Source organism: Lepidochelys kempii, chromosome 13, assembly GCF_965140265.1.
Source record: "Lepidochelys kempii isolate rLepKem1 chromosome 13, rLepKem1.hap2, whole genome shotgun sequence".
NCBI classification, from domain to species: domain Eukaryota; kingdom Metazoa; phylum Chordata; order Testudines; family Cheloniidae; genus Lepidochelys; species Lepidochelys kempii.
Window position 1 is genome coordinate 11872896 of NC_133268.1, and position 16219 is coordinate 11889114.

Sequence of the window (16219 nt, forward strand, 5' to 3'; positions counted from 1 at the left end):
TCACCCCAGCAGGTGCTGGGCTGTATTCTAGAGTATAGCCAACCCAATGCTCAGTCACTTACTCGCAGGTCTGAATGAGGTTACATTGCAATGGAATTCTAATAAATAATATGCCAAGACCTTCAGCCTGGCAAAGATTTCCTCCTGCAGCATTTTCATTCATTCATCATCTGCTTAAATGGACCATCCTTCCAGGGATAAATGTTTTTCACCCAGCTGGGATACAGTATTCCTTTTTCCTATGATATGTTAGCTATTTATGTGTGCACAATATTGAGGTATTGTTATGGTAACTTATGTATTATTATTGCTTCCACATATAATGCAATCACAAATGCTGGTTTTAAAGGTTCCAAACTGCCTTCAGACCCACCCATGTAACTCGCTTTGACTCAATGTGATCTGTACATCCAGTTCTGAGGGCTGAGCTGGGCTGCAAATATCTCGTTTAGATTTCAGGTTGGTTGAAGAATTAGAAATTACTGTGAAAAAAGGGACACTTTTGTTTGGTGACATTTTTTCACATTTTTCTAGCTTTTCTCCACACCTGTGAGGGCTAGACACTTGCTTTTTTCCTTTCAAAAGAAATCTAAAATTCTGAGCTAATCACATGAGCCCAGGAGATGGGACTTTAATAAAAACACCAGAGATTGTGAGACTCACACTAAAGTCGTGAAGTTGGGAACACTGTTCCCAACGCATCCAGATAAGTTTGTGTGCACTGTAGGAAGTGATTACATGGAGTAAGACACTTTTACATCTCTCTGTCTCTCATAAACAAACACACACACACCACAGCTAAAACTTTTTTTCAGATGATTCAGAAAAGACTAATCCCATCATGGGACCTATCAGGGCACGGAAGAGGTATGCCAACAGCAGCCTTGCCCAGTGTATCATGAGCTAACAAAGGGAGAGGCTGAGCCATGGTGAGAGCTGAAGGACGAGTCAGGATACTAACAGGAAGCCACAGAGTAGATGGGAGCTAAGGGAGAGTACAAGCGCACGGCTCACTGCTGTATCTCATCTAAAGACTCAGTGAGAGAGACCGCTCTGACGGGACACAAGCGGTCTAGACTAATGCTGAATACTAACCGCCTGCTATTCAGAAGTGCTGAGCATGCCCACTAGCCACTGATGTCAATGAGTACTCAGTACCTTTGAATATGAGGACATCATGAATAACTCTTACTCCTCCGCCATGTTACTGCTTCCTGTCATGTTCAGTGTACAATGATGAAAAAAATAAAAAGTCTGGTCTCCATCTCTGAGGCTGGTGGTGTTCTTAGGAGGCATCAGTCTTAGCGGGCGTAATGTGATGTGCTAGCAGCCGAGACTCTGTAAAAGCACAGGTTTCAGAGTAACAGCCGTGTTAGTCTGTATTCGCAAAAAGAAAAGGAGTACTTGTGGCACCTTAGAGACTAACCAATTTATTAGAGCATAAGCTTTCGTGAGCTACAGCTCACTTCATCAGATGCGTGCATCTGATGAAGTGAGCTGTAGCTCATGAAAGCTTATGCTCTAATAAATTGGTTAGTCTCTAAGGTGCCACAAGTACTCCTTTTCTTTTTGTAAAAGCACAGCAGCTAATGGTGAGAAAGGGAAATCCGCTGTGAACCAGACGTACGAAACCAAAGGAGGGCTTTTGTTTGGATTTGTGTGTTTTTTCGCATTCTTGGGAGATGCTGCAAAAACGTTCTAGTCTTTGGAGATGCAGGAAGCATTTAGAAAGGTTGCATTCTTCTTTCTTTCTTCTCTTTTCAGAGACACATCACCTGCAAACAGGGCCCGAGATCTACTGAGACAAAACGATTTTCAAAAACCCAACATGAAGACTGTACAATGAAAACCCACCTCTGATCTTTGCCTGCATCTCCCCAAGCAGCCAAAGAAACACCTTTCATGCTGAATTTTTGTCTTTTTCTTTCTTTCTTCTGTGAATATTTTTATCCTGATTTTTTTTGTCATCCCATGCAGCAAAAGAAACTGCTCATCTTTACTCTGCCTATTTGATGTGGTAGAAAAGCCAAAGAGACAATCTGTAAAAGTGCTTTCTCCGTTTGCTAGATTTTTTTTTCCTATACAGACTGTGAGTCGGAGAAAGAGGTCAGGGACTCAGGTTTCTCTTTGTTTTTTGTGCCCAGCTGCTATTCCTGTGTTAAAGTGCGAGGTCCAGATAAATAAGGGAATGGAAACAGAGGCAATCTATTCAAAATAAAAGGTCTGTCCCCAAAAGTCTGGGGAGATAGAGGATCTATTGTGCCCTGGGCAGTATCCAAGGAATCTTTTGGAATCTTGATGTTGGAGCTATAATACCCAGTGACTTACTGTGCCCTTACCAGAGGGATCATCCAAGATCTGAGCTGCTTCACAAGGATCCCAGCTTAAGTCTTGTTTGAGTGCCACTCTGCCGGGGACCTTGTCCAAGGAGAGGAGGAGCCCAGGGTTATGAGTTCAATCCTTGAGGGGGGCCATTTAGGGATCTGGGGCAAAAAAAATTGGAGATTGGTCCTGCTTTGAGCAGGGGATTGGACTAGATGACCTCCTGAGGTCCCTTCCAACTCTGATATTCTATGATGATGTTTCCTGGAAATTATAGCTAAGGAAAGGGAAATCTGCAGATGCCTGGGTCAAATCTCATGTTTCAGAGCAAAAGGAGCTGATCGCTCCAGAGGTCAAGAAGGAACTCTCTGCTCCACCCCTTTGCATAACTGGCTGGAAACATTATGGGTTAGGCTTTTATCCTTGCTGTTCCTCAGAAGCATCTGGGTATTGTCCACTGCCCCAGAGTCAGGCTATTGGACTAGATGGGCTGATAAGGTAGAGGAGTGTCTCTGGCAGGCCCCTCCTGCTTTTGATGAGGTCAAACACTATTATGGGCACTCACTCCGTTTGTTCGAAAGGGATCAAGGAAAGCAACGGCACTGTTGTCAGTTAATAAGACAGCTGGGCTTTGTCTCCATGCGTGAAAGCATGGTGTGGAATGGACTGATTTAGCAAGGGAGTAAGCAATTATGAGAACAGAGAAGCTGGTTACATCCAATGTATAAAGCAGGAGTGGCCAAACTTACTGACCCTCCAAACCACATACAGTAATCTTCAGAAGTTCAAGAGCCTCAAGACATGCACAAGGCACCACGTGGCGACACTTGCTGGGGCACGGAGCTAAAGCCCTTAGACTCTCCTCCTCCCCCCGCAGGGAAGAAGCCCCTAGTCCCACCATCCCACTGCAGGGCAGAAGCCCTGAGTTCCCCTCTCTCCCCCGCACCCACCGCCCCGCAGTCTGGAAGGAAGAGAATTATGTGGGGGGAGTGGGAGGCTCCGCAAGTCGCACTTTAATTGTAATAGAGTCATGAGCCACAGTTTGGTCATGGCTGGTATAAAGAGCTTTGAAAACCAAGAGAGCAATTTGAATGTGGGCTTTGTAGCTGGCTAAGGGGAGGGTGTGTACCAGCTTTCCTGAGTGGGATGTGAGTCTTGCCACAGATTTCTACATCAGTGGGAGCTGCAAGTTTTCAGCACCTTTGAAAAATCAGGCCATTTTTTAGTCTCCTAAATACGGATCTAGGGGCCTAATTTTAGACAGCCACGTTTGAAATTATTGGCCCTAGAACACAGAGTTCAGGCTGAATTTGAAGGGTGGCTCTCACATGGGTTCTCCCATCACTACCATGTGAGATTAGTGCTTGCATCCAATAGGCACTGAGCCACAACCAGCAAACACATCCAGTCTGCCAGCTGGACTTCAACCAGACATCCAAAGGTGAAATCTTATCTCCATGCTTGAGAGAACACAGGAGGAGGTGCAGATGGTCTCTATAAACCATTGCAGGAAACAAAGTACACTCGATAAGGGGAAAGGGAAGAAGATGACGAAAATGGCTAATGCCAACGATTGTGTTAAAGACTTTGACCGTGCCTTATGGGAGACTGCATAGTTAAAATATAAATAAACTGACTTTAAAACATCCAGGCTGGAACAGTAGCTGCTGAGCTGAATTTAAATCACCTTCTGTAGCTGTTGGAATGTTTAGCACTGTAGGGGAGAGGGGTGGTTTTTTTTCCTGTTACATAATTTTCTTTTCAAATCTCTGGAGCAGCATATTGAATGTATTTTTTTTAAAAAAAGCCACCTGAGATGCCCACACCTCTTTTCAATATTTTACAAATAACATGAAAGACGACATAGGTTCGAGAAGGGGAGCTAATAACCCAAATTGTCCTTGATAGCCCTCTTCAAGCAGTCCTTTGCCTTTATCTGAAAACCTGAACATTTTCAAAGAAAAAATGTTGGTAAAAACAAAATATTTATCAAAAAGTTCCCACATGTGTGCAGGGGGTGCACCTGGGAAAGGGTGTGTAATTATTTCCTATTTCTAAACTATCCTCTTCCAATGGACTTTTACATATTATGTGATCGACCATGCAACCATTGTGTTGGCAATTACTTATAAGAGAAGTCCCATTGGCTTGAGTGGGACTACTTTTATGAGTAACTGATAACAAACAGCTGCAACTCAGTCAGCAGCACAAGGTCTATGTACCATATAAGTTCTATTATGAGGACTTAACTGATGCATTGGCTTTGTTCTGATCCCGGGCTAAGAAAGAATATCACCCTATTCTGACCAAGAGCTGCGCCATCTAAATCTATATATAGTTCAGCATCTTTAGATCAACCCTTGACAATGTTAGATTTAATATTAATTTCATAGTATGTTTATGCCTCCAGCGGATGCAAGACAATCCTAAAGCCCTTTTCCCCCTTCCAAAATGGTATATGAGACAAATAAATCTACAGGACTCTCTTAGACTGACTGCTGATTCATTTCTGATTCATAAAAATAAACAGATAGCAAGACATATGTCTGAGCCAAACAGCATTTACTCTGTGGGAACATGTAAATGTAATAACACACTTTAACAGGGTTAAACAACATTAGCCCTCTGATTTGTCATTATTAGTGTCACTAATTCTAGTTTCATGAACATCACTGAAAATATACGGCACACAAAAAACAACCACCATAATGTGAGTACGTCCATCTGTCTTTCGAGAAGAAAAACAGGCTTGGCAGGGACAGCAGATCTGCATGGATTTAAAAATCACAATTTTTTATTCATTAAAATGTGGTGATGGTCTGAAAATGGACTTGAAGGGGATGGGAAAAATGACCCCCCATTACAGCCCAGCAATTTTCTTTTCCCCCGACAGCTGGGCAAAGTCTGCTGACAGATACAGAGGCCTAACGTTGCTCCCAGTGACGCCAATGGCAAAACTCCCTATTGACTTCTGTGGGAGAAGGACCCCATCCCAAATGTCTATTGCTGTCAGCCGTGCAGCGCCAATGCTCCCCCCCACAAAGGGAGTGAACTGGTTTCTTTTCTGCCCCAGGCATCTTCAGCAAATTGCCAGCTAAGCTTTGATTCCAGACTTTTTATTGTGGCTGAGGATAGCTGATGACTGGGCTGGGCCAAGCTTGCGGAGTCTGAGGCACACTCCACGTTGCCAGCCACAGGCACACAGCTCCTAGGGTAAGTACAGGGACTGCTCCTTCCATGCATCCTCAGGGGCAAAAAATACCCCCAACTGGCTGGGGAGGAAGCAAGACCATGTGCCCCCCTGGCCCAAAAGCTGAACCATGATGAATTCCCTGAGGTACAATCCTTATTTCAGTCCTGTGGCAGTATAGCTCTGCACCATGCCCTATTCCGGGGTCTCCCTATGTGACACAATCTAACCCTAACAGTAGAAGGCCGCAGCCTCCTGTGGCATACGTGGCTAACAATGCTTGGCTGCAAAAGTTGGGGAGAGAGCAATCCTGAAGACCACACCAATACAGGGACCTAGAGGCACATGCTAGTGCTGCTATCTCTCTGCCTCGTCTCCCCTCCTCCAAATGCTAACCTGAGACAAACATACGGCATATGCTTTGTCCGCTAGTATTTCTCTCTTTCCTTCTCCGCTCTTTTCCTTGGTCTCTTCGTGCTAGTTTTTCACTCCACCTGCTGTCTGTTCACCCTCTTTTTCTCTCTTCCCCTATCTCCACTCTCATTTTCACAGCCCCTCTCCAAAAGAGAAGGTGAACCCAACACGTTTCAAAGTATGAGGTGAGGCAACACTCTCTGAGCAGGTTTGAAATAAGGCAAAGTGAGCTAGCCCATCCCCTGGCAGAGCGATGAAAGAAGTAGGAAGAAGGTAGACTGAGTTTTGGATACCAGGTAGAGCACAGGGTAAGCACCTATTTTAATCTTCTCCAGTATCTGTGCATTGGCTTGTACAAGCAATGCTGGTTTTCTCAGGTAAATTGAGCCAACAGGGTAGCAAAGTCGCTGATGGGAATTAAACATTGCGCACTAAGCTACAGTCATTTCTTTCTGACACGTTAAAATATTCTAGGTGCCAGAAAAACCTTAGTGTGTATTGGTCCATATTTTGTGGAAGATAAGCCTAATCTTTACGCTCATCTCAAATGGGACTTTGGGGGCTGGATTGAAAAAGTCTGTCTAGCATCACTGTAACTTCTGGCAGTGCCTGCTTCTTAGTGGGCGATCTGTTATTTCACTGTTATTGCTAAATTCTAATAGTCATACTGCTCAGTGATTCACAACAGATATTGCTCTGCCTACCATGGGAATGGGGAGAACACACATCCATGACCAATTAGTCATCTACCAGAAGTTATTAATACTGTACTTATCACTGGAGTCAATCAAAGCTCCAGGTAATGGTGGCACATTCTAGATCCTGCTCCATTTGAAGAAGAGATCTGAAAAGGCAAATATTTGCAGATCTTTCTATAATACAGACCAAACTGAGATTGGAAGGGATGCCTAGACAACAGGGGCCTGATTTTCAGAGATTTTGAGCATCCACTGATCCCACTGACTTCCATTGGAGTTCTGCTTGCTCAAAACCTCCTAAAAAATATAGCCCCTAATCTGAAAAGTCAAATCCCTTAGGATTGAACTGTCAGGTTCAAATCTTAACCAGTTTAGCCTCTCATCATCTTGAGGTAAATGAACTGGGTGCAGGGTACTGTGTCTTTGTGTCTTTTATCTATTTTCTACATTAAAGATCCCAGATAACTAAGAGGATGTTTTCCTCTTTCTGCTGAATCTTTGTTCAAATATTTCTCTTCCTCCACCCCAGGGAAGGTGCATTTCAGCGCTGTGGTTGGTCAGCAGCTTGTAGCTCTTTGGGATCTTTCAAGATGAAGGAAGCTACAAAACCCCAAATTAACATTGTTATTACTTAATGTGTGTATGGTATAAAGGATCTGAGGGCTTCACCTTTTGGGGCTATATTACTTGTATATACCCTGCTTGCAAAACAGCACAGCAACACCTAGATTATTAATCTTGATATTAATCTTATTGGGATCATTAAGAAAGGGCTAGATAATAAGACAGAAAATATAATATTGCCTCTATATAAATCCAGGGTACACCCACATCTTGAATACTGTGGTCACCCCATCTCAAAAAAGATATATTGGACTTAGAAAAGGTTCAGAAAAGGGCAACAAAATGATTAGGGGCTATGGAACAGCTGCCGTATGAGGAGAGATTAATAAAACTAGGAGTTTTCAGCTTGGAAAAGAAATGACTAAGGGGGGATATGACTATACAATCATGACTGATGTGGAGAAAGTAAATAAGAGTGTTATTTACTCCTTCTCATAACACAAAAACTAGGGACCACTAAATGAAATTAATAGGCAGCAGGTTTAAAACAAACAAAGGGAAGTATTTTTTCACACAACGCAGAGTCAACCTGTGGAACTTCTTGCCAGAGGATGTTGTGAAGGCCAAGACTATTACAGGGTTCAAAAAAGAACTAGATAAATTCATGGAGGATAGGTCCATCAGTGGCTATTAGCCAGTATGGGCAGGGATGGTGTCCCTAGTCTCTGTTCGCCAGAAGCTGGGAATGAGCGACAGGATGGATCACTTGATGATTACCTGTTTTGTTCATTCCCTCTGGGGCATCTGGCATTGGCCACTGTCAGAAGACAGGATACTGGGCTAGATGGACCTTTGGTCTGACCCAGTATGGCCATTCTTATGTTCTTATTCCCCATTCCCCTTTTGAATTGTAATGATGCATCATTGTCTTTGATTAATGATAAACCATTGGAAGGTGAATTTTCAAAACCCAGGCAGGATCCTTAAAATATATTTCTTTAATTTTTTAACATACCCTAGGTCCCTCTTCCCAAGAACCCCTTAACACTGTGTACTTAGTGGTTCTGGTGATGGGAAGTCAGGGACAGATTTTAAATAGATTTATGCCTCTAGACTGTGTCCTGTCATTCACAAATCCAGTTAGTAAGACTACATGACTGTAGAGAACTCAGAGAAATTTTATAGCCACTCATTCACCTGCAGAACAATTTAACATTGCATGTCAGCATGTAAAGAGGATTGTCTGTAATTAGGCTACTATCAACAGAAGTACAGTGGTCACAGATAGTAAAACCTGAGCAGGGATCTCTTTCTGCAGTGTCTCTTTGACTTTGGTATTCAATAGTCTACATTCAGTCTTATGCAGGAGACACACAGTGAAAATGAGTAAGGTATAAACACATACATTACAAACATAGATTGTCTCCAAGGGCAATATCAGTAACATACTGCCTTGCGGGGGCAGGAAAGCTTGGGACTAAAGAAATTATTTTTAATTGACATAAATCGTTTTACTTCTGTGGTCCCAAGAGACACATGGTTTCATTATCTTCCTTTCTTTTTTTCCCTTGGAGCCAGCTGGAAGGATGTCCCTCTGCTAGGGAGATGTGCTAGCTTCACTGAAGGCAGAGATGGGTCCCTTTAAGGGATGGGAAGCACTGGTTTCTTCTGTTGTTGGTGCTGACCAGCCACAGGTCAAGAACTCCAGCGCGTCTGTGCTCGCAGGTGATCTCCTGAAGCACAGCTCTGCAGCCGGAGGCCCCAGAGCACCTGTATCAGGTGGCTAGGCATGTTCTCTTCAAGCCTTGCAGACAGGTGTCTTCTCGTGTTCTGCACGGGCAGCTGGGCAGTCTCCTGAAGTTGGGGCTCTGGAGTCACAGGCCCCAGAGTTCTTGTGTCCTGGGCAGGTGGATGGGCAGCAAAGAAAACAAAGTAAAATGAAGGTTCGTCTGTACAACTACTTAACTGGGTCACATTTTCTGAGTGCCAAACACCTGATCCAAGGGAGGCAGCATGCTCCAGTCTGAAGGGAGTCCACATACCTGTGTTCTATTCCTGATTCGCTGTGTAACCTTGGCTAAGTCACTTCACCAACCTGCTCTGCAGCTTTCTCAGCTGGTCAATAGGGACAATCACACTTACGCCCCCTTTGTAAAGCGCTTGGAGATGTAAGACAGACATTTTTCACAGGGAGGGTAATTAACTACTTGAACAATTTACCAAGGGTCATGGCAGCTTCTCCATCACTGATGCCTTTTAAATCAAGATGGGATGTTTTTCTATAAGATCTGCTCTGAGAATTATTTTGGGGAAGTTCTCTGGCCAGTGTTATATAGGAGATCAGACTAGGTCATCACAATGATCCCTTCTGGCATTGGAATCTATGAATGAGCGGAGGCAAAGCACTATTTAAGTCACTTACAGCTTCCCATGATATTGCCAGATGCAGAAGGGGCAACAAAAGAACCCACTGGGCAACTACTACTAATTTACTTATTGTTACCTCAGACTCGTCTGGCAACAAGCACAGCTTAACTACAGGGCTTGTGTCTGTCTGCTGCGTGTTTAGTGGCACCGCTCCATGGAAGCTGGGCAATATATGGCGGGGCAATAATAGATGTATATGGCGGGGCAATAACAGAAAAGCTGGAAAGAAAGATTTATAATTTTCCCCTTAAGCTTGTCACTCATCTCACTAATATAGATGTGGTTTAAGAAGGCAACAACGTTTTTTCTTTTTTCTTTTTTGATAAAAGCTTTGTGAATGTACCCACAGCCTGACAACCAAATGGGGCTGGTTTTGTTCTTCTTCTTTCACTATCCGGATTGCTTCTAAGCCTGTCAGTCAAATGGAGCAGCAGTTTCGTGAGGAGGAATGATTAAGGCTCCTTCAGAATAATGGACTGCATGCTGTGTTTTTTCTATTCGTCAGCGCTGAAGAGGGAAGAGAGATTCTGCGCTGCTGAATAGCATGGTTTCTCAGACACACAAAACATATCTCGGCAATACTGTACTCAATGAAGCTCAAAAGCCGCCAAGTGCCTGTGCCTTTTTTCTGATTATTTCTGCATGAACATGCTTTATTTTTTTTCTTTTCACCCTGTGCTCCTGGGCCCTGATTCAGCAAAGCCTTTGAGCAAATGCTTAACCGCAGCCCCATTAAGCACATATTTTAATCTTAAGCACTTATTCTGCGCTCCATCCCTGTTCAACAAATTGCAGAGGCTCATGTTTAAGTTCCACCAAAATCAAAGGGACTTAAGCACATGGTTAAACATGTTCTTGAGTGCTTTGCTGAGTGGAGCTGGACTCTGTGAAGATTCCAGAGGCTTTGGGTCAGCCTCTGACTCTTCAGAACTTATTTTTCATTGAAAGTTATATGATCAGAACAAACAAACATTGAGACCCAGTATATTTGGGTGGAGAGAATGTGCAAATCACTCCCAGTAGAACCCTGCTTCAGTGACGTCAAGGCTGTTCATACTATCAGGACTTGGGATAAAGGGTAGTGAATAAGGGAGTCAACAGGACAGGGAGATCCTGAGCACTTCATTAGAAAGGGAAGTTTGGAGTGTGAGAGTCTGAATGATCATATTAAAGACCTGCCTTATCTGTACAATTAATAGTTGTATTAAAGACCTATGTAGGACCTGGGATATCATGTGCATTTAAAAGTGAACTTTGATTTTTATCTAGCATTTTATGGGTTTGATTCCCTTCTCACTTACACCTGTGTACATCAAGAGTATCTCCAATGGAATTACAGGCATGAAAGAGGAGAAGTGGGCCCTACATAGTCAAAGAATCAGGCTCTCTCTACATGCTGTAAAAATATTAGCTAATCAGTTAACCCACACAACCCCTTGCAAATAGGAAAATGCATATTATTATCCCTGTTTTACCTGCAGGAAATCTGAAACATGGAGGTGTGATATAGGAGGTCAGTGGCAGTGGCAAGATTTCCTGATGCCAAACCCTATGCTCATTGTACTCAACCATGCTGCTTCTCAGCAAAGAAATGAGGAAGCTGAACAAATGGGGGCAACAAATGGTGTTTGGGCATTTTCCTGCTGCTTTATAGTGTACAAAGACAGCCGCATAGTGGTTCTATTCCTGCCAAAAACCCAGGATAAAATATGTATTTATTTTGTTTGCATTATTGGGTTGTAACTTACCTCTTCCTTGTGGAGGACTCTGGCAAACTTTGGAGGACCTGGACTATGACATTGCATCTGGATGTTGCAACATGAGCTGCAGCTCTCCTCAAAGGAGAGAGGAGATGTTTGGTCTTGAGTCTCAGGCAGGGCCATGTGCAGCTAAGGTTCTCAGCTCCCCTCGGTAACATTCTCCAAAGCTGCCCCAACATTGCTCTCCAAGGAAAAGGAGGAAGTTAAGATCTGATATCTGAAGGCAAAAGAAGTGGCTGAGGTTGGTGTTATACCTTTGAAAGGAGTAATAAGGGCCAAAGTCCAAAAATATGTTTTTGTTTTGTAATTCAACTAAGCACAAGCTCCATATTGGTATTATTAATTATGTATATTACAGTAACATTTAGGCGCTCCACAGAGATCAGGACCCTATTGTGACAAGCACTGGGCAAACAAATGATAAGACATGGCGCCCGCGCTGAAGTGCTTACAAAGTAAATGGGAGAGCCAGACAAAGGGTAGGAGAATGGAAGTATTATCTTCCCAGCTGGGGAACTGAAACACAGAGAAATTAAGTGACTTGTCCGGGGTCACACAGAGAGCCTGTAGCAGAGCTGGGAGGTGAACCACAGCTCCTCAAACTTCAGTTCCATGCCTTCATCACAGCACTATCCTCCTCCATCCAGTTAAGGCAAAATGTATAGAACCTAGAAAACAAAAGCACATGTATCCACCCAAAGTGAACGTATGTCTGCACTGCGATAACCCCTCCCCGAGCACTGAGCCCAGAGTCAGCTGATTCAGGCTGGCTCAGATCAGGCTGCAGAGCTAAAAATAGCAGCATAGACATTTGGGCTTGCCCGGGCTCTGAGCATCTGCAGAGTGTCAGAGCCCAGGCTTCAGCAAGACCAAACGTCTACATTGCAATTTTATAGCCCTGCAGCCTGAGGCCTGCCAGTCAGGTCAGCTGACCCAGTCAGCCGCAGGTCTTTCATTGAAGTGTAGACATACCCTCAGAGACCCTGTGTCGTTCACTGAAATGCAGGATATTACTTCACAACTCCCTCTGATGCTTTATTGTGTGGCGAATCTATTATGGAGGTAATTTTCAAGGAACGCACTTAACTGAATTTTAAAAAAGGAGAAACTATTCTGGTCAGTTTCACTTATAGCTTTTAATGGCTGCAAGAATCCTGCCTGTAACAGCCTGTGTGTTATGTTCGCCAACGTACAATGAAGTGAACACTTTGGTACAACATGGTAAATGTTTCATGAAAAGGGTATCAAATGGACGGTCTAAAACCCTCAGAGACTGTCTGCACTGCAGTCAAATGCAGGACATTATTTTATGATTCCCTGTGATCCCCTTTGCATTGTAATTCTAAACTGTGAAAAGAAATGTGGATGAAGGTAGATTACAAATCCTAGTCCATATAAAGAACCCATAATTATTTGCTAAACCATTGCATTTAGTCTCTCATGTTCTCTTCTCTCCAGTCTGGGATATGCTGTATTTGCCTGCTTCACTCTCTTGACTGTATTACCAGAACAGTTTAGAAGGACCATCTGGATCTCCTCCTGCTTTTTCATATGCATGAAGAAAAGATTTCACCTTTGGATGTCTGGTTGGAGTCCAACTCGCAGTCTGGATGTGGTTGGTAGTTGTGGCTCAGTGCCTGTTGCATACAACCCTCATTTTGAAAGTAGAGTTCATGATTCTAAGGAATGGTAGGAGGGAAAACAGCACAATAAAGATAATGGATTTCAAGAAGGCAGATTTTAGCAAACTCAGGGAATTCATAGGTAAGAAACAAGTCTAAGGGGAAAAAGAGTTCAAGAGAGTTGGCAGTTTTTCAAAGAGACATTATTAAGGGCTGAAGAGCAAACTATGCCACTGCATAGGAAAGATAGGAAGTATGGCAAAGGACCACCCTGGCTTAACCAGGAGAGCTTCAATGATCTGAAACTCAAAAAAGAATCCTACAAAAAGTGGAAACAAGGTCAAATTACAAAGGATGAATATAAACAAATAACACTAGCACGTAGGGACAAAATTAGAAAGGCCAAGGCACAAAATGAGATTAAATTAGCTAGAGACATAAAGAGTAACAAGTAAACATTCTACAACTACATTAGACTCAAGAGGAAGACCAAAGACAGGGTAGGCCCATTATTCAATAGTGGGGGAAAACAATAACAGAAAATGTGGAAATGACAGAAGTGCTAAATGACTTTTTTGTTTCTGTTTGCACCAAAAAGGTTAATAGCAATTGGACATCTAACAAAAAGAATGCCAGTGAACATAATGAAGTATTGGACGGAGGCTAAAATAGGGAAAGAACAAATTAAAAATTACTTAGACAAGTTAGATGTCTTCAAGACACTAGGGCCTGATGAAATACATCCTAGAATACTCAAGAAGCTAAAGTGAGGAGATATCCAAGCCACTAGCAATTATCTTTGAGAAGTCATGGAAGATGGGAGAGATTCCAGAGGACTGGAAAAGGGCAAATATATGACCATTCTATAAAAAGGGAAATACGGACAACATAGGGAATTTCGGAACAGTAAGTTTAACTTCAGTACCAGAAAGATAATGGAGCAAATAATTAAGCAATCAATTTGCAAACACCTAGAAGAAGATAATAAGGTGATAAGTAACAGTCAGTATGGATTTGTCAAGAACAAGCCATGTCAAACCAACCTGATAGCTTTCTTTGACACGGTAACAAGCCTTGTGGATGGGGGAAGCAGTAGATGTAGTATATCTTGACCTTAATGGTTTTAGATACTGTCTCACATTACCTTCTCATAAACAAACTAGGAAAATACAACCTAGATGGAGCTACTCTAAGGTGGGTCCGTAACTGGCTGGAAAACCATTCCCAGAGAGTAGTTATCAGTGGTTCACAGTCAAGCTGGAAGGGCATATCAAGTGAGGTCCTGCAGGTAACAGTTCTGGGCCTGGTTCTGTTCAGTATCTTCATCAATGATTTAGCTAATGGGATAGAGAGTACACTTATAAAGTTTGTGGATGATACCACGCTGGGAGGGGAGGTGCAAGTGCTTTGGAGGATAAGATTAAAATTCAAAATGTTCTGGACAAAGTGGAGAAATGGTCTGAAGAAAACAGGATGAAATTCAATAAGGACAAATGCAAAGTACTCCACTTAGGAAGGAACAATCAGTTGCACACATACAGAATGGGAAATGACTGCCTAGGAAAGGGTACCGCAGAAAGGGATCTGGGGTCATAGTGGATCACAAGCTAAATATGAGTCAATGGTGTAACACTGTTGCAAAAAAAGAAGACATCCTTCTGGGATGTATTAGCAGGAGTATTGTAAGCAAGACACGAGAAGTAATTATTCCGCTCTACTCCGCACTGATTAGGCCTCAACTGGAGTATTGTGTCCAGTTCTGGGCACCACATTTCAGAAAAGATATGGACAAATTGGAGAATGTCCAGAGAAGGGCAACAAAAATGATTAAAGGTCTAGGACCTAGAAGGGAAGATTGAAAACACTGCGTTTGTTTAGTCTGCAGAAGAGAAGATTGAGAGGAAACATGATAACAATTTTCAAGTACATAAAAGGTTGTTACAACGAGGAGAGAGAGAAATTGTTCTCCTTAACTTGCGAGGATAGGACAAGAAGCAATGGGCTTAAATTGCAGCAAGGGTGGTTTAGGTCAGACATTAGGAAAAACATCCTCTCAGAGTGGTTAAGCAATGGAATAAATTGCCTAGGCAGGTTGTAGAATCTTCATCATTGGAGGTTTTTATGCAATGTCATAAGAGTGGGTTAGACAAACACCTGTCAGGGATGGTCTAGATAATACTTAGTCCTGCCATGACTGCAACGGACTGGACTAGATGATCTCTTGAGGTGCCTTCCAGTCCTACGATTCTATAATTCTATGATTTTCACACAGAATGAATGGGAGTATGCATGCTGAAATCCAACTTGATCTCAGTCATATTTTGATCCATTTTTAGATGTCTTAGGACAATTTCTTGAACATATTTTGGGCTGCCATTTTTTGGTGTAAAACTGGAATTTTTTTTCCATGATAGAAAGCTAGAGTCTGCCCTAAATCTCAAGGAACTTGAAAAAAAGTCCTTTTCTTTCTTTCTTTCTTTCTTTCTTTCTTTCTTTCTTTCTTTCTTTCTTTCTTTCTTTCTTTCTTTCTTTCTTTCTTTCTTTCTTTCTTTCTTTCCTTGAATGGGGCAGAAAGGACGTTCCCCCATATACATATGTCATATACATATACATCTCCAGTAGTAGCAGGATGCACATATACATATGCTCTCCCCTATTCTACTTTTTTGCAATTCAAAATAGCAACACTCTGGCTATCTGTTCTTTCCCATCAAAGACAGGGAGGGGTTATTTGGGTGGAGTGGGGAAGAGCTGATTGTTTGAATTTTTTTAAGTCATCACAATGAACTTAAATATAATTTTCGTGACATGCTCCAAGCACACCACATTTGCTTGAGTATGTTGTTTTTCAAGCTTTCTCCCACCTCTAATCAGATCTGATTCGGCACAGTTGGCAGTCGCTACTCAGCTGTGGCTCACATCTAAGCTAGTAAGCAGACTGTCTGAATCACAACTCAGCCCTAGAAAGGATGGTCTTTCTAGGTCAGGGCTAAATATACCGAGTATGGGGGTGAGGATGGAAAAGTTCCCGTTAAAGCTGCCTACACTGTGCCTAGCCTCTGCTGAGTCTCTAGGGATAACGATTCCCTACCTCACAGGAACGTTGGGACGATTAAGTCACTAACATTTGTAAAGTGCTTTGAGATCCTCCAAAGGAAGACGAAAGGTATTATTATATTCACAATGGCCTAGCCCTGTGGGAAGCTCGGTGGGGTGTGGAAG

At 42.7% G+C, this 16219-nt stretch overlaps 1 long non-coding RNA gene across 2 annotated transcripts in view; it reads right to left on the bottom strand.

Annotated features, from left to right (window-relative positions):
• Nucleotides 1-4876: 4876 nt before the first annotated feature.
• The window catches only part of LOC140897000 (uncharacterized), a 47848-nt gene continuing 36505 nt past the window's right edge, over nucleotides 4877-16219 (bottom strand). For both annotated transcript variants that reach the window (XR_012154661.1, XR_012154660.1), the window contains exons 3-4: nucleotides 11364-11592; nucleotides 4877-9087 (exon numbers count right to left, since the gene is read on the bottom strand). This is a non-coding gene — a long non-coding RNA (uncharacterized lncRNA). The remainder of the gene's footprint in view (nucleotides 9088-11363; nucleotides 11593-16219) is intronic.